At 42.7% G+C, this 18,439-nt stretch overlaps 2 pseudogenes; both read left to right on the forward strand.

The window, feature by feature from the left end:
* Positions 1-1,530: 1,530 nt before the first annotated feature.
* Positions 1,531-8,952, forward strand: LOC117494277 (annotated as a pseudogene).
* A 2,812-nt stretch (positions 8,953-11,764) lies between these two features.
* Positions 11,765-12,876, forward strand: LOC117494357 (annotated as a pseudogene).
* Positions 12,877-18,439: the final 5,563 nt, after the last annotated feature.

Raw genomic sequence — 18,439 nt, forward strand, 5'->3', positions numbered from 1 at the left:
TGGAAAACATCGAATTTAGTGCTTGGTTGAAACCAGTGGAGGGGAACGTGTTTGAAGCCTGCTGCACCCTTTGCAAAAGAAATTAGCGTTTGTTTGGCTAATGTAGCGTTAGCTAGTGCAGCGTTAGCTAGTCCAGCAGCTCCCGCAACAACACCGTTGGACCTCCGGGCGACGTTTGGGTCTACGTCAACCCAAAAAGCGGAGGTGCTGTAGTGTATACGCTAAATACCGTAGTTAAACACCAATCATACAACAGCAACGATGAAAGATTGTAGCCAAGGCAGCAGAGCTCTGAATATAGCTCTTGTTACTCACTCTCTCTCTCACACACACACACACACACACACACACACACACACACACACACACACACACACACACACACACACACACACACTGCTCGATTATGGCAAAAATCATAATCACGATTATTTTGGTCAATAATTGATATCACGATTATTAAATAACATTATTCATTGACTTTGAAAACATCCATTTATTGAACTTTAAAACAAATAATAATTTGAACAGTATCTTTTTAACTGTTGATTACCCTGAACGTATAATTCAACTGAAAAACCAATACAAAAATTATTTAAATAAATAATATCAAAATAATAAATACCAATAAACAAGATCAACAAATATTTTGGAGCGCACTTCCACAAGCTACTAAACATATATAAATATGATAAATAAAAATAAATTAGACTAAAATTAATTAGATCAAATATGTCGTAGTGCACTGTCACAACCTAGCAAAGCTAAATAATAGTTTTTTTCGATTATGTTGTTTTTGTAATTGTGGCAGGCCAAAATCGTAATTGCGATTAAAATACGATTAATTGCACAGCCCTAACACACACACAAGCACACACAGAGACACATACACACTTTTTGGCTAACACAGTTCTGTACTGTTATGCTGTTATGTTCAGTCATTGTTCTTATGTTGAACATGAATACATTTGATTTGTAAGTAATTATGGGACGTATTTCTTCTTTCATAGCAATTTTCCTTCATACTTTCTTGCCGTGAAATAGGTCTTAAATTCTATTCGAAGTGGTCTTAAAAAGTCTTAAATTTGAGTTGGCGAAACCTGCAGGAACCCTGTGAGAGGCTCAAATAACCTCAGCTCAGTGAGGTTAAGGCACACCTTGATATGATCATTATAGTTATTAATGAGACATTAGAGACTAAATGAAAGTTTGTTATGACAGTAACAAAAAAGTTGTTAAAAATAACAAGAATAGAGTTTAAAAGGTGAGTGATTTGTAAAATATCCAAAAAGAAAAATCTGCTTACAGTTCTGTTTCATATGGGTGTTGAAAGATGTATCCATAGATCTCTTCATTTTGCTCTCAAAGTGCACCAGATTGATGCTTTTAACTTAAAGGGGACCTATCATGCAAAATGCACTTTTGTACGTCTTTTATACATGAATGTGTCCCCGGTGTTCCAGGGAACTCACCAAGTGTCAGAAAACACAACCCTCTCTATTTTCCTCCATACCCAAATCTCTAAAAAATAATAATAATCTAATTTTCTCTTTTACAGGGAGCTTGGTACACACCTGGCCGAAATCACAAACCTGCTACAGGTTTCCTGGAGGAGCGCTTGAGGAACGTCAGGAAGCGCATGAGAATGCTGAAACGACCACGCCACCAAGAACAACAGGAGGAACAGACACCTAGTACACCAGGTAATACTAATAACTAGGGATGTCCCGATCCGATCACGTGATCGGGGATCGGAGCCGATCACGTGATTTTCACGTGATCGGGGATCGGGAGAAAAAAATCGGGGATCGGATTTTTTTTTTTTTTTTTTTATAAAATAATTTTATACATTTTATTTAATGTTACAAAACAAAAATGACCATGTTCACGTCTTAAAGTCATCCTGAGGCCTTAGTTTTGGGTTAAAATTACACAACATCATGTATGTGTTGCTTCTTTTGGGCTTGTTTTCATAGACCTGGTTGCTTATTTCTCTCAAATCTGGCAACAGAGTGGGCGCAGTGTCTAATAGTAGCAGTAAGCTAACAAGAGGCTACGTTCAGCTGGTGACTCGGGAGTCGGGACAGAGAAAATGTCAGGAGTTTGGAAGTATTATAAAATTGAAAGCGAAGGCAGTGTAACAGCCAGATGCAATGTTTGCAAGGCGGAGGTTCTGCGTGGTGGAAAGAACAGAGCTACGTTCAACATGACCAATCTAATACAAACACCACCAACAACAACACGACGAGTACACAGCGGCCACTCAGGTAACGGCACTGAAACAACCGACACTTTCAGAGACTTTTAAAAGGAAAGAGAAACTACCCCAGAACAGCCAAGATAGCTGAATTCATCGCGTTGGATGACTAGCCGTTATCTGTTACCTTTTTTTTCCTCTTAATGCATTGCATAAAGATCGGATCGGGAAAAATCGGTATCGGCAGATTGTCAAAATCAAATGATCGGAATCGGATCGGGAGCAAAAAAAGGTGATCGGGACATCCCTACTAATAACCAATGTTAATTATCCCCGCCAGGCTAGAATGGACAAATGCAAGGGATTATATTTTCGGTCCCATGACTCTTCTGTCCATCCATCTTCTAAAAGCTAGTCTCAGGCACCGCTGGACCGATTGGCGACTTTTCACACACTCTCCAATTAGGCCAGAACCCCAAATGTTTGAAATCAGCTATAATGAATCTGAGGACCTCTGTACTTATCATTCAACAGAATCTGATGTGCCTCCTGAAAAACTTCTAGAAATGGTTGAATGGATGAAGGTCAATAGGTATCCAGTGTCCCAAGTTGAGGACTACATGAATCAAACAGCTCTACAGAGAGGCAAGTGGATTCGCAGCAATGGATCTAAAAGCCTCCCGGAAATCTTGACTGAGTTCCCTAGGCTTGTAGACAATCCTGGCATGGTAAGAAATTATTTTGCTATTGCGGTTTTGTCTATTTGAATGATACTCTATTTGTGTTAGGATTTTGAGGTAAGGCCCCAAATGCAGATTGAGGAAAAGCGGGTTTCAAAGTGTAACAAAAGGCGAGCTTTAATTACAAAAAGCTGTTGACAATGAAAAAACAAAACAAAACCATATTCTCGTGGTTTCCTTGCGTCTCTCCATGCTTCCCTGGTGGGAGGGACTAGTCGCAGGGAAACGACGCAAGAGAGGGACGCAAGGAATCCATTTAACCGAAGTGAAACGCAGCCAAAGTGAACACAATCGGGTTATCAGGCAGGAGGGAACACAGAGACAGGAAGCAACAGACAAGCCGGGGGGGGGGGTGAACACTTTTCAAAATAAAACAGGAAACCAAAGACAGATCTAGACATGACAAAACACAACACAGACAGATCGTGACAATTTGACTGATACTCTGCAATGCACTACAAGTTTATGTTTAACCACTTAGACCCTACAGTATATACTTTGTAATAATTTAATAATTTACCTGTTGAAGTGACACTGGCTGTCAAATTGTCCCCTAACCCTTTTCCTAACAGGTACTACAAGCCCATATAATTTCTTTAAACACTGTTCTATTGTTTTTCATGTTTTTCAAAATGTATCAGATATCACAAGACTTCCAGCAGCTTCATCCAGAGGCAGTGGGAAAACTGTTTCAGAACTGGGCTACTATGAGTGACCGAATCCTTACATATGCCCAGCGAGAGGGAAAACTGCCCTTGGTGTTTGATGACATGACACCAGGTAAGCTATTTCATACTATGTAACACACACACACACACACCGGTTCTTTGAAAATAGCAGATCTACAAGCTTGCATTGCGTCCCAATGAGACTCGTTGTGAGCTTGTAGATCTGCAATTTTTTTAATATTTTAACAATCATCTTGTATGGGGTCCCTTGCACAACATGTTTTCGGATGGGAGTCTTTGGACAAATACATAAATACATGAACAAGTTTGTGAACCACTTCATTAGATACCTTGTTGTCTTTCTTTGATTCCTGCTCCCCTCCTTTTCTTTCTCTTTCTGGAAACAATCAAAACGATGGAGCTTGCACAAAAACAAATTTCACCCACTGTTTTACACCTGTAAACCTGTGATGTGACAATAAAGATTCAGATTCTGATAAGATGTCACAACACTTCCTGTGATTATAATAGGCTATACAATTCACGCCTTGTTTTTACTATTCAACACCAGGGCAGAAAAGCCAATATTGCTTCAGAAATATCAATCTTTATATACTATTTAAATGTTGATGTTAATATGTATTATTCTTATATTACGTAGACCGAGCTTTGAAAGTCCTGCCGACTCTGCTTCCTCCATCGGTCTACAAGATTGGAGGAAAAGTCCACAGACCCACCATAGAGGAGTCCCGCAAGTCCTTCATTAATATCCAACCAGTAAGTTTTACTTTTGTTTTTCTACTTCAATAATGGTGGGTGTTTCTGTGTTTATATACTAGCATTTTCATACTTCCATAAAAAAGATAATAAAAACAACATGCTTAACTTAAATGGCAGGTTATATTGCAAGTAACTGTTGTGTAATTAACAGGTGGGGACCAACATGGTACAGTACCTACAGACAGCAGAGAGAACTCAACCCTTCCCGCACATCTTGTGTCTTGGTGATGACATGACAACATGCCAGACCTTCACCATTGTGTCAGACAACGCCATTGAAACGGACACTTTGCTGGGTGCAGTAGATCTTTGTTTTAAGGCTTTCTTTGTGTTTGACATCAATAGCCGCGTTCACACCAAGTACTTTCCTGTACTTAGTTCCGGCACTAAGAGCCCTGGCGCTTTTAACCCCAGGGCACTTAGTACAGATCGCGTTCACACCGGAGTACTTTTCCCTGAGGGAAGATTACAAGTACAGTAGGTGGCGGTAAGCACCTTAAAGTTGTTTGCAATCCGCTACAAAACAAGAGAAGAAGAAGAAGAAAAAAAACTTCCCGCGTATACTGTCTGTTGTTTACCTTCCGACCTCAGACATGATGGAGATGGAGTCGACTGAAGTTGTGCTGTTTGTGCTCATGTTATACAGCTTTGTAACTTCGTTAATGCGGCCAGAGCCTGAGCCTATTATGGCGCGTTTCCACTACAGCGCGGAGCACGGTTTAAGAGGGCTGTGACGTCAGCGGCCCGTCTTTGGTTGCGTTTCCACTTGGCCTAGTACCGGCCGGCGGGTCCTAATTCACAGTTTTTCTGGCCTCATAAAATCGCGGGTCTAGGGCCAGAGACAACGAGGCTGAGTCGGGCTGAGTATGCTAAACTAGAGAGAGGATCGCTGGCAAGGGGGCTACAACTACAACAAGATGGACATATTTGACCGTGATTTAATTGTAATACACGTTTCAAAATGATGCCGAAGTACAACATACTGATACCGGTTAGTAAAAACCATGAATTAATGCTTTGTCAAGTCTGCAGACAGACGGCAGGCGAAAAACCTTTTAAAATGCGTGTTTTCTAAATGGAGATTGGCTAAGCTAACGCAGTATATGCTCCGACCGTCCACACTCACAACAACGGCCTATACAGACATAAATAAAGCAGCGACTGTATTCACCATGACACAGGCAGTCTGTGGTTTGTACTTGTTTAACTTTTGTCTAGTTTCTGAACATATATGAGGAGCTGTGAGCTCTGAGTGCTAACAGCTAACGGCTGTGTTGTTTTTCTGGGGTCCTCTGAAGATCACGTCACGGCTCCGCCTACACTGCGTTACTATAGATACTGCCCCAGTTCCTACATTTTTCTTCTTTACTTGCTTGTTAAGCGCTTTGAGCACCAGGAAAAGCGCTATATAAATCAAATGTATTATTATTATAATTATTACCCATTTTGAACACAGCAAATAATCCAGAGGATTAGAGCAAGTGCATTGCTTGAAATGGATTTCGCTTTGGAGAGACAAAAAAGGCACAGTTTCATCTAGTGGCCTTATTGAGAACATGCTTAACCAAGGCATCACCTGAAAGCTTATGTTCTGCTCTTTCAATTGGTTGGCTCAGTTTGTCTTTACTATGAACTGTCACAGAGATATTCAATCAGAAAGAGAATGATGGCATCTGATCCAGCCAGAATTTTTGACTTTTTTTCATATAGGGGTTGCATTGTTTGGACCCTCACTGTAGCTTTCCAGTAGCTAGTTGACCGGGTTGTCCACCCAGGTTGTGATCCTTGAAGGTCCTAGATATCATTTCTGGTGGACAACCTTTTACAACATTCCATGTCTGATTTCCGAAAAAATTGGGTTTTGCCCCCTGGGTATAACTTTCAGGTTAAAAATACAATGAAAACAAACTTGTAGTTTTAGCTTTTGATATTCTATAAATTATGGGGATATGTTCAGCTTGTGTGTTGTTTAGATTAGAAAAAAAATAATTCAACTCTGTGTGTGTGATATTTTCATGCCTTTTCCAATTCAGGGCCGACATAAATAGAAGCCTAAAACGTTTGCATGGGGTGAATATATAATACACTTTTTTAGACGATGAAACAATAATTGCTGATCTTAATTCAAACGTTTCTGGACGTTCAATAGAACGAAAATTAAAAACAGTTATTTTAGATGACACAGCTAACGTGTAGGATCGGAATATTTCGAGCCATGCCTGAATGCACCTCTGCCCAGCGTTTGCTCGCGCCACTGGCGCCAGAAAGAAATTTAAACCGCCGCTGTGTCTCCGCCCCCTCAGAAAATTATAAATATAGGCAGCTCCTTTCCTCCTTTCACTACAACCTTCAACAACCGATTCTTCAGTGTCTGAAAGAAGCAGGGGAAAAATCCTACAAAAATGGTGAGTACTGACGAACAAAACAATTATATAAATAATAAAACTACCGGTAATTTGATTTTTTTTGGCAGTTCAAATCATAACGGTTGAAATTGGCCGTTAAAACGTAACTTCCATCGCTTTAAACTACAGTCAAAGATACTGTATTAATGTATCCCTGTGACTGTATATCTAATAGTCAGGGTGCGTACGGGTGCTGGAAATCCTTGAAAATGCTTGAAATTGTACGAGGTGTTTTCAAGGTTTGAAAAGTGCTTGAATTTTGGGAATGGTGCTTGAATTTGGGATAAAGTGCTTGAAATTGTAAATGCTTTACTTCGCTTTTTAGATTAAAAGAAAATAAAGAAGTCGGAGCGCGCTTAATTGCTTCGCTTTTACATAAAACAGCTCCGCTCCGGCCTTCCTATGCGCGTGACCGGCAAGTGTTTTTGTTACGCGTGTGACCTGGGCATTCTGATGAGTGATAGATGACAGTATGCCAGGAGGTTGCCGTTTCAACGAGCGTTGGCTAGCAGCAGACAAATACAAGCCATGGCTAAGACGAGGGTCAAGCGAAGCCCAAGAGTAGCCTCCTGCAAAGTGTGCAACAATAACGATGCGAGAGTCTGCGCTGACGCAACACACCACACGAAAGGTACGCCAGAGTAGAGCATTTTAGATTAGGCTATCGTTGCATGTAAAATACATGACACTTTTCTCTGTGCGCGGCAAAACAAGCTCGCCAAAATGGCTTCACTAGTCTGGCAGTATTTTAAGTGTCCGAAAATGACAGTAAAATAGCGGTATGCAACGTGTGTGTGAAGCAGAAATCCTGCAGCTCCACCCGCTGTGACGGACCGGTGAGCGAAGCAGAACACACATTAAGAGTTAGACCTAACACACTTAGCTATTTTATCTACCTCTGGAACAAGCTAAACTAGTTATAAATATATTTATTCTGACATTTTTTAAATTACTTTTAAAATGTTCCAACTTTTTTTCCAATTGGTTGATGTTGATAAATAGAGACGAGACACCTCTTCTGTTCAGGGTCAAATTGATTGTACCCGTGTTGTTCCTCAGATGAAGTCCGTACAGGAACCTACCGCCAGCTCTTCCACCCCGAGCAGCTGATCACCGGTAAGGAGGACGCAGCCAACAACTACGCCCGCGGTCACTACAACCATCGGCAAGGAGATCATCGACCTGGTTCTTGACAGGACTCGCAAACTGGTGAGCTCTTCATCTCATGTACATGTTGCAAGTGAAGCCTTTAAAATAAAAAAATATTTCGATTGATGGCAAAACATTAAAAACCATTATCCCTTATTTCCAGGCTGACCAGTGCACAGCGCTCCAGGGTTTCCTGATCTTCCACTCCTTTGGAGGAGGAACCGGCTCTGGCTTCACCTCCCTGCTGATGGAGCGTCTCTCTGTTGACTACGGCAAGAAGTCCAAGCTTGAGTTTGCGGTTTACCCCGCCCCCCCAGGTGTCCACCGCTGTGGTGGAGCCCTACAACTCCATCCTGACCACCCACACCACCCTGGAGCACTCCGACTGTGCCTTTATGGTGGACAATGAGGCCATCTACGACATCTGCCGCAGGAACCTGGACATCGAGCGCCCCACCTACACCAACCTCAACAGGCTGATTGGACAGATCGTCTCCTCCATCACCGCCTCCCTGCGCTTCGATGGTGCCTTGAATGTGGATCTGACTGAGTTCCAGACCAACTTGGTGCCCTATCCTCGTATCCACTTCCCTCTGGCCACCTACGCCCCAGTTATCTCTGCAGAGAAGGCCTACCACGAGCAGCTGTCGGTCGCTGACATCACCAACGCCTGTTTCGAGCCGGCCAACCAGTTGGTGAAATGCGACACCCGCCATGGCAAGTACATGGCCTGCTGCCTCCTGTACCGTGGTGATGTGGTGCCCAAAGATGTCAACTCTGCCATCGCCACCATCAAAACCAAGCGCACCATCCAGTTTGTGGACTGGTGTCCCACTGGCTTCAAGGTGGGCATCAACTACCACCCCCCCACCGTGGTTCCTGGAGGAGACCTGGCCAAGGTGCAGAGGGCCGTGTGCATGCTGAGCAACACCACCGCCATCGCAGAGGCCTGGGCTCGCCTGGACCACAAATACTTTTTAATAGATCAAGTCGTTTCTTTCAGTGTGGCTTAGTACTCCTCCCCTTCTTCTCCTTCGTCCCCCACGCTGTCGACCATTATGGCGCAGTTCCACTACAGCGCGGAGCTCGCTTTAAGTGTGCCGTGTCGTGCCGTGCACGTTTTTGGTTGCGCTTCCACTAGGCCTAGTTCCGGCCCGGGGCCACTTTTTCACGTCTTTTCTGGCCCGATAAAATTGTGGTTCTATCGAGGCCAACAAACAGGGCTGAGTATGCTAAACTAGAGAGAGGAGCGCTGCAAGGGGGCTACAACTACAACAAGATGGACATATTTGACCGTGATTTAATTGTAATACACGTTTCAAAATGATGCCGAAGTAACAACATACTGATACCGGTTAGTAAAAACCATGAATTAATGCTTTGTCAAGTCTGCAGACAGACGGCAGGCGAAAAACCTTTTAAAATGCGTGTTTTCTAAATGGAGATTGGCTAAGCTAACGCAGTATATGCTCCGACCGTCCACACTCACAACAACGGCCTATACAGACATAAATAAAGCAGCGACTGTATTCACCATGACACAGGCAGTCTGTGGTTTGTACTTGTTTAACTTTTGTCTAGTTTCTGAACATATATGAGGAGCTGTGAGCTCTGAGTGCTAACAGCTAACGGCTGTGTTGTTTTTCTGGGGTCCTCTGAAGATCACGTCACGGCTCCGCCTACACTGCGTTACTATAGATACTGCCCCAGTTCCTACATTTTTCTTCTTTACTTGCTTGTTAAGCGCTTTGAGCACCAGGAAAAGCGCTATATAAATCAAATGTATTATTATTATAATTATTACCCATTTTGAACACAGCAAATAATCCAGAGGATTAGAGCAAGTGCATTGCTTGAAATGGATTTCGCTTTGGAGAGACAAAAAAGGCACAGTTTCATCTAGTGGCCTTATTGAGAACATGCTTAACCAAGGCATCACCTGAAAGCTTATGTTCTGCTCTTTCAATTGGTTGGCTCAGTTTGTCTTTACTATGAACTGTCACAGAGATATTCAATCAGAAAGAGAATGATGGCATCTGATCCAGCCAGAATTTTTGACTTTTTTTCATATAGGGGTTGCATTGTTTGGACCCTCACTGTAGCTTTCCAGTAGCTAGTTGACCGGGTTGTCCACCCAGGTTGTGATCCTTGAAGGTCCTAGATATCATTTCTGGTGGACAACCTTTTACAACATTCCATGTCTGATTTCCGAAAAAATTGGGTTTTGCCCCCTGGGTATAACTTTCAGGTTAAAAATACAATGAAAACAAACTTGTAGTTTTAGCTTTTGATATTCTATAAATTATGGGGATATGTTCAGCTTGTGTGTTGTTTAGATTAGAAAAAAAATAATTCAACTCTGTGTGTGTGATATTTTCATGCCTTTTCCAATTCAGGGCCGACATAAATAGAAGCCTAAAACGTTTGCATGGGGTGAATATATAATACACTTTTTTAGACGATGAAACAATAATTGCTGATCTTAATTCAAACGTTTCTGGACGTTCAATAGAACGAAAATTAAAAACAGTTATTTTAGATGACACAGCTAACGTGTAGGATCGGAATATTTCGAGCCATGCCTGAATGCACCTCTGCCCAGCGTTTGCTCGCGCCACTGGCGCCAGAAAGAAATTTAAACCGCCGCTGTGTCTCCGCCCCCTCAGAAAATTATAAATATAGGCAGCTCCTTTCCTCCTCCTTTCACTACAACCTTCAACAACCGATTCTTCAGTGTCTGAAAGAAGCAGGGGAAAAATCCTACAAAAATGGTGAGTACTGACGAACAAAACAATTATATAAATAATAAAACTACCGGTAATTTGATTTTTTTGGCAGTTCAAATCATAACGGTTGAAATTGGCCGTTAAAACGTAACTTCCATCGCTTTAAACTACAGTCAAAGATACTGTATTAATGTATCCCTGTGACTGTATATCTAATAGTCAGGGTGCGTACGGGTGCTGGAAATCCTTGAAAATGCTTGAAATTGTACGAGGTGTTTTCAAGGTTTGAAAAGTGCTTGAATTTTGGGAATGGTGCTTGAATTTGGGATAAAGTGCTTGAAATTGTAAATGCTTTACTTCGCTTTTTAGATTAAAAGAAAATAAAGAAGTCGGAGCGCGCTTAATTGCTTCGCTTTTACATAAAACAGCTCCGCTCCGGCCTTCCTATGCGCGTGACCGGCAAGTGTTTTTGTTACGCGTGTGACCTGGGCATTCTGATGAGTGATAGATGACAGTATGCCAGGAGGTTGCCGTTTCAACGAGCGTTGGCTAGCAGCAGACAAATACAAGCCATGGCTAAGACGAGGGTCAAGCGAAGCCCAAGAGTAGCCTCCTGCAAAGTGTGCAACAATAACGATGCGAGAGTCTGCGCTGACGCAACACACCACACGAAAGGTACGCCAGAGTAGAGCATTTTAGATTAGGCTATCGTTGCATGTAAAATACATGACACTTTTCTCTGTGCGCGGCAAAACAAGCTCGCCAAAATGGCTTCACTAGTCTGGCAGTATTTTAAGTGTCCGAAAATGACAGTAAAATAGCGGTATGCAACGTGTGTGTGAAGCAGAAATCCTGCAGCTCCACCCGCTGTGACGGACCGGTGAGCGAAGCAGAACACACATTAAGAGTTAGACCTAACACACTTAGCTATTTTATCTACCTCTGGAACAAGCTAAACTAGTTATAAATATATTTATTCTGACATTTTTTAAATTACTTTTAAAATGTTCCAACTTTTTTTCCAATTGGTTGATGTTGATAAATAGAGACGAGACACCTCTTCTGTTCAGGGTCAAATTGATTGTACCCGTGTTGTTCCTCAGATGAAGTCCGTACAGGAACCTACCGCCAGCTCTTCCACCCCGAGCAGCTGATCACCGGTAAGGAGGACGCAGCCAACAACTACGCCCGCGGTCACTACACCATCGGCAAGGAGATCATCGACCTGGTTCTTGACAGGACTCGCAAACTGGTGAGCTCTTCATCTCATGTACATGTTGCAAGTGAAGCCTTTAAAATAAAAAAATATTTCGATTGATGGCAAAACATTAAAAACCATTATCCCTTATTTCCAGGCTGACCAGTGCACAGCGCTCCAGGGTTTCCTGATCTTCCACTCCTTTGGAGGAGGAACCGGCTCTGGCTTCACCTCCCTGCTGATGGAGCGTCTCTCTGTTGACTACGGCAAGAAGTCCAAGCTTGAGTTTGCGGTTTACCCCGCCCCCCCAGGTGTCCACCGCTGTGGTGGAGCCCTACAACTCCATCCTGACCACCCACACCACCCTGGAGCACTCCGACTGTGCCTTTATGGTGGACAATGAGGCCATCTACGACATCTGCCGCAGGAACCTGGACATCGAGCGCCCCACCTACACCAACCTCAACAGGCTGATTGGACAGATCGTCTCCTCCATCACCGCCTCCCTGCGCTTCGATGGTGCCTTGAATGTGGATCTGACTGAGTTCCAGACCAACTTGGTGCCCTATCCTCGTATCCACTTCCCTCTGGCCACCTACGCCCCAGTTATCTCTGCAGAGAAGGCCTACCACGAGCAGCTGTCGGTCGCTGACATCACCAACGCCTGTTTCGAGCCGGCCAACCAGTTGGTGAAATGCGACACCCCGCCATGGCAAGTACATGGCCTGCTGCCTCCTGTACCGTGGTGATGTGGTGCCCAAAGATGTCAACTCTGCCATCCGCCACCATCAAAACCAAGCGCACCATCCAGTTTGTGGACTGGTGTCCCCACTGGCTTCAAGGTGGGCATCAACTACCACCCCCCACCGTGGTTCCTGGAGGAGACCTGGCCAAGGTGCAGAGGGCCGTGTGCATGCTGAGCAACACCACCGCCATCGCAGAGGCCTGGGCTCGCCTGGACCACAAATACTTTTTAATAGATCAAGTCGTTTCTTTCAGTGTGGCTTAGTACTCCTCCCCTTCTTCTCCTTCGTCCCCCACGCTGTCGACCATTATGGCGCAGTTCCACTACAGCGCGGAGCTCGCTTTAAGCGTGCCGTGTCGTGCCGTGCACGTTTTTGGTTGCGCTTCCACTAGGCCTAGTTCCGGCCCGGGGCCACTTTTTCACGTCTTTTCTGGCCCGATAAAATTGTGGTTCTATCGAGGCCAACAAACAGGGCTGAGTATGCTAAACTAGAGAGAGGAGCGCTGCAAGGGGGCTACAACTACAACAAGATGGACATATTTGACCGTGATTTAATTGTAATACACGTTTCAAAATGATGCCGAAGTAACAACATACTGATACCGGTTAGTAAAAACCATGAATTAATGCTTTGACAAGTCTGCAGACAGACGGCAGGCGAAAAACCTTTTAAAATGCGTGTTTTCTGAATGGAGATTGGCTAAGCTAACGCAGTATATGCTCCGACCGTCCACACTCACAACAACGGCCTATACAGACATAAATAAAGCAGCGACTGTATTCACCATGACACAGGCAGTCTGGTGTGTACTTGTTTAACTTTTGTCGAGTTTCTGAACATATATAAGGAGCTGTGAGCTCTGAGTGCTAACAGCTAACGGCTGTGTTGTGTTTCTGGAGTTCTCACTGAAGATGACGTCACGGCTCCGCCTACACTGCGTTATTATAGGAACTACCCCAGTTCCTAAACTGTAATAGAAGCGCACAATTACACAAAGCAGTGTCTCCCTACCTGGGAGTTTATCCAACAGGCAGTATATGAAAGTGATGGACATGAATCCTCAAATGTCAAATTTTTGAGGACATCAATTGCAGCTTAGGCCTAAAAGTACACAGAGAGAGAAGTAGCCTTTTAGTGATGTGATTGTGTCAAACAAGTTGACGGCTGCTCTCTAAAAATATGAATGACAAAAAACATGATTGTAAAACACAGTAGGCACACACTTTAATTGTGTCAAAACATTGACACACGTTTACACTGTACCTACTAGTCCTGTTAATTCATTTATTTTTATTTTATTTTTATTACTTTATGTGATTTTATTTACTTATTTAATTTACTTCATTTATTTATTTACCTTATTATGTTTGTGTCTGTATATAGTTTCTGCCGGGAAGAGAAATGTTTTATCTCGATATTTAAACATGTTTTTTTTGTTTGACAAATGTTGTCTCGTGCGAAAGTAGCGAAAATAGCTGATCTGCAAGCTCACAATATGTCAGCAAATGATTTTGTCTCCATTGTTCTTTTATAGTGGAAATGGAATGTTGGCGATTTGCCAAAGCTGTTGAAATGATCAATAAATGCATTTTTTATATATATGGTGTGTTTGGAGATAGTTATTATACATTATTATCATATTCTATTTAGCCCAACAATATAGTTAATTTCAATCAATAGCTTGAGTCAAATGAACAACCCAATGTATGGTTTATATTTAACCCAATGATATAGTTAATTTCAATCACTAGCTTGGGTCAAAGAAACAAACCAGCACATGGGTTAAAATTATCCAGCCCAGCAAATGGGTTAAGACAACCCAGCGCGTGTTCTGTCCTATAGTGATTCAGCAGCTGGGTTATGATTGGGTTATTTTTTAACCCAGTAGTTTTAAGAGTGTACGATGGGCTCTGTAAGTGATGAAAGTGGGGGATGTTGACTTATCAGGCGCCCGCAGCTCACAGCCAAAGTACGAGCGAGCAAGAGAGAGAGAGGGCGCGCATCGGTACCGCGGATTGTTGTTGGATTAAGGCGCCGTTTACACGAGGAGAAAACTGCTTGTATCTGCATAGTTTCGCGTGCGTATAGCCCTATTATTTACACGAGGCCGATAGAAACTGACCCCACAAACAATAACGGGTCCCAAGGTGGATAGATTTGCAAACGAAACGCTCTGGGGGGTCAACCGAGTCCGTGTAATCACCTTGATACGAATATTTCCTGAAAAAATAACGATAGCCCCGGCTCTCCCTACCTCTCCTGCTCACTGCTGTATCAACTATCAAAAATAGCTGTGTTAATTAAACGCACAAGGGGTTCTTGAATGAAATAATATTATAAAAGGCAAACCAGAATTGTTAACGCCCAATATACTCCTTAAACAAAATAAACAGAGTCAGATTTCATGCATTGATCCATTATATTGACAAAGGAGGATCTCACCCGGTGTTTGTAGAGAATATCTCTCTCTTTCTGAGCCGTCCTCTCCACGGAGTTGTTTTCTTTCGTGTTTCTTGGTCGGGATGCAATATCCACAGATTGGTTTCTTTCAGTTTCTTTCAGTTTCAGTTTCAGTTTCGGGGCTTAAACAGAAGGGTAGCCATGGCAACATTGCGGCAGGGGCTGCTTGGTTGCTCTTCTTCGCGGCTTTTGGTGTATTTTGGCGGAAGTTACAGCGCCACTTACAGTCCCAGCATATGTACTACAGCGTTTCCAGCGGCCTCGTTTGAACCATAGACTGTATATATTATGCCGCGTTTCCACTACACAGCCTCGCTCGGCCCCGCTCGGCCTCCTTTGGCCGCGCCCGGCCTCGTTAGGACCAGCTCACTTTGTGGCGCGTTTCCATTACAGTTTAGGAACCGGGTCAGTATCTATAGTAACAGTGTAGGCGGAGCGACGCGGCTTAAAACTGCCGTGACGTCATCTTCAATGCGACACAACAATGGAGATGTGAAAGCGATCGTTTGCTTGTTTTTTGCTGTGTGGTTTATTATCACAAGAAATAGACGAGAGTTGTTTCGAAAGAGGCGACGTATAGCAAGACGAGGTATAGAAGAAGCTGACGCGAGAGTTCGGGCAGTCCTCCTACGCCGCAGAGACTACAGGACGACTCGAATCACTACTAACTACAATGCTACTTGGTAAGCTAACGTTCGCTAACTAGCAATGTGTTTAGGCTCACTCTCCCTATACGACCAAAGTATTTCAAGTATTTAATTAATTGTAGCTACCACTTTTACGTATTAAAATATGTATGCTTTTGTTTGTGTATTTCAGAAGTTACCGACCGAGCTACCGAGTGGTGGAATGTGATTGTTCCATCTTTCACACACTCAGTGGGTGGAGAACTTCAGGATGCCTGAGGAAAACCTACGTGTAATACCTAAATATTCATTGTATTGTATTGAACATAAATACATCTTTTCTTTTTCACATACATGTGTTTGTCAAATTATTTAAACCAAAAAAATGTTATCAGAATTGACTATTTAGTAAATATTTGAATTTCAAGCACCAGTACTGCCCCCATAATAATAATCTAATAAATTAAGCAAATATCAAAGCAAACTATAAACATAAATACAAAAGTGTAAAACACAACAGAACTATATTCATAAATGCAAGTGTAAAAAATTGTTAACATGGATGGAGGCTAAAGTATCCACAGCATAAAATAATATGATTATGATGGTTTGTCTGAAAGACACAGCCTCAAGGTTCAAGGTTTTTTATTTTGTCATACGAACATAGCTAGTGTAGTTATGACAATGAACATCTTAGGTCACAGGCTCCTCCAACAGTGCAACACAATAACCCAGATCAACAGAAATATAGTGCAAGTAAATATTAAGCGCTGTGCACCGCTCTCTTTGTATAGGTGTTTTCTTTTGTTCTCTTCTCTTTGAAATATATAAGCAATGTGTTTGAGTCTAGCACAACGAGGGTATTACAATTGAGTAATTTTTCTACATGTATTTATCATGTATTCTTAATACCATTATGTAATGTTATGTTTTAGAGGAGGACCTCAAGCTAGCAAACTCAATTTCAAACAGTATGCAGAGTTGTCCTGCTAAAGAGTTAAAATGTATTATTTAACCAAGTATTTATTCTCTTATTTGCTTTAATTGCAACAGATGATAAAGGTTTCACTGTGATAAGTATTCTCTTAAATCCATAAACCCCTGTACAGTGCTTTGTGGACGATGGTGTTTATGATATTTCTGACTGCAGAGGGACGCCTAGATGATGCCATCTTTCTGTGCGATCGCTGGTGGGTGCAATTATTTATCAACAAGCAATAAGATAAGACATGGCATTGATTCTGCTGGGCCAGTTGCCGTTCCTGCAGGGCCAGATCGTCTCCTCCTCGGTTTGTGCTGTTGATGCAGAGGACGTTGTTCGGAACTGTTCCTCCTCGCTAGTCCCAATGTAATCATCTAGAACAGAAACATGACTTGTAAATTCCACAAACTACTGCAGCACAATACTATAAATAGCAACAACAACTATAGAAAAGACAAACTGAACGTAAACAATGGCACATATGGTGTTAGCAAACAATAGCTCTCGCTAATGCTATCTGCCTAGCTAGCCTTCGGGGCTCCATCGGGGTTGTCGAACATAAATGTAAGGATAAAATAGACTTATTTGTTAGAAGTGAGCTTTAAAACAGATAGGGACACAAAGCAGGGACACAAAGCTTTCAAGCAAATAACACAGCGTTAGCAAAAACGTACCATGCAGACTCCAGTAACGCCGTTGGAGAGTCCAGTGTCTGTGTAGAGACCTCCTGAAAGACTTTGATATTGCGAGTTGTCCCGTCGAGCACCCGCTGGACCTTATCATCTGCAATATAATGGACGTCGTCACTTCCTCGACCGACCATGGTGTGCTTTTCTTTGCCATTGTTGTAGCTCCTCCGTTAACAAAAATGCTGTTTGTAAAAATGGATTATCTCGCGCGCAGATTGTGACGATTCTCTCCGACCAATCAGCAGCCGAGAGCGTTGACGTCACAAACACAGCCTGGTTGTCTTTGGCCCTGGCCCCACGATTTTATGAGGCCAGAAAAACTGAGAATTAGGACCAGCCGGCCGGTACTAGGCCAAGTGGAAACGCAACCACAAACGGGCCGCTGACGTCACAGCCCTCTTAAACCGGGCTGCGCGCTGTAGTGGAAACGCGCCATTAATGGACGTAGGGTCCGTGACGTCACCCATAGGATTCTGCAGAGTTGCCGAGAAGCCCTTAGTAGGCGGAGTCGGCCACTAACGGCTCGACAGTGACGTCTGAGTCTAACTCCCGCCTGCTACATCCTGCTCCAAATAAGGGCAAAGAGGCGGAGCCGAGGCGGGACCTTCTGCCTCCAGCTGGGAAGTAACAGAGCTAGCTCAAGCTAAGAAGCTAAGCTAACATGCTTCCCCATCAGCACACTGCCGTCACATTTTACGTTTCTAAGGTAAGCGGACATGAAACTATTCAGCAAAACTATAAATAATAATCTAAGTTATTGAGTTTTTAGCATAATACTTCAGAATCTTAAAATCCCTTAACGTTTGTATGCAATGTGCTAAATGCAACACTGGAATCAAGCAAATATTAATATGTTTGCATGACATTAGTTATTTATATTTTGCTATCACTTAATTATACGTTTAATACATTTAAGTTAAGCTAAGGTGCATGTGATGGTAGCTAGTTAGTGCTCTTACCTGTGAGGCCTCCTCCAAACAGCATTATAACCAGACTGTATCATTAAAACTATAAGTACCAGTTCTAGATCCTTGACTTTAGACAAACAATTCAAAAGACAAAATGTATTTAAA

The sequence above is a fragment of the Trematomus bernacchii genome, unplaced genomic scaffold, assembly GCF_902827165.1.
Source record: "Trematomus bernacchii unplaced genomic scaffold, fTreBer1.1, whole genome shotgun sequence".
Classification (NCBI taxonomy): domain Eukaryota; kingdom Metazoa; phylum Chordata; class Actinopteri; order Perciformes; family Nototheniidae; genus Trematomus; species Trematomus bernacchii.